Genomic DNA, 1,150 nt, shown 5'->3' with positions numbered 1-1,150 from the left:
GCGCAGTCGACTGCCGCACAGTGGGACTAAATCAATAGCTCCAATCTATAGCACACATTTTCAATGATTTTTTATTAAATTAAACCATTAAGACAACGAACTCATCGCATTATATTATTCCAATATATGCCACGATAGTACAACATTTGAGAACCAAAAATGTTGTACTATCGAAGCTAGTTCGCGGAAACTTTAAAGCGAATCTCGTAATATTCATTAGCGTCATGTACTTAATGGCACTTAGCATTTCATTTACATTTGATTTAAAAAACGTATTAGGCAATTTGCCAATTGGCTAATGTTTACCAAATCTATTTGATTTAGTTTAATTTGTTAGCCAATCAACTAATTTGCATTCAAATGTACGGAAGCTGAACGACGAGGGTTTGACTCAAGATTTTCTATTGAATACAAAATGGTAAATATTCTTAGAATTTGAGCGAGCTCTAAAAAAATATAATTATAGCTTCCTGTTATAATTGCTTATTATAATTTCATTGTTGCTAATTTTCATCTATTATTTATTTGGTTCGTGAAACGTAGTAGGCAATTTGCCAACCAAGTAATATTTGCCAAATCAATTTGATAAGTTTAATTTGTCGGCCAAACAAGTGATTTGCATGTGAATGTTCATTTAATGCACGTTTGCAAGGTATTTCAAAACAAGACAGTAAAATTCGAAACGATTTTGAAAAGACACAAGACAAAAGACCAAGAATTCGCGATCCTGAAATTCTTACGTTTTCTTTAAATAGGTTCTTGTAATATTTGTGAACATGTTATTTTGCACTTTATTTATATTTGATTTTTAAAACGTAATAGGCAATTTGCCAAGTGGCCAATGTTTACCAAAACAATTTGATTCATTTTTGTGGGCAAGCGGCCAATTGGCATTTCCCGTTTTGGCCCACTGTGCGATGCTCAGCTGCAGGCAGCACAGAAGAAACGGCCGAAAGCAAACAAAAAACGGGCCGAAAAAAAAAGCAACAAAAAAAGCTCGTGATCTCTGGTTCTCTCTCTTCGCCGCTCTCTTCTGCTGCCAGCAGCGACGTCAACAGCGACGCCGACTGAGACGTCGACGGCATGCAAACAGGATCTGAGCGTATATTACGTAGCGCCGGGCTTTAAGCCAACATCATTCCCAAGCGAA

The sequence above is a fragment of the Drosophila ficusphila genome, unplaced genomic scaffold (genome assembly GCF_018152265.1).
Source record: "Drosophila ficusphila isolate 14025-0441.05 unplaced genomic scaffold, ASM1815226v1 contig_197, whole genome shotgun sequence".
NCBI lineage: Eukaryota > Metazoa > Arthropoda > Insecta > Diptera > Drosophilidae > Drosophila > Drosophila ficusphila.
Note: the sequence above shows the minus strand (reverse complement) of the source record.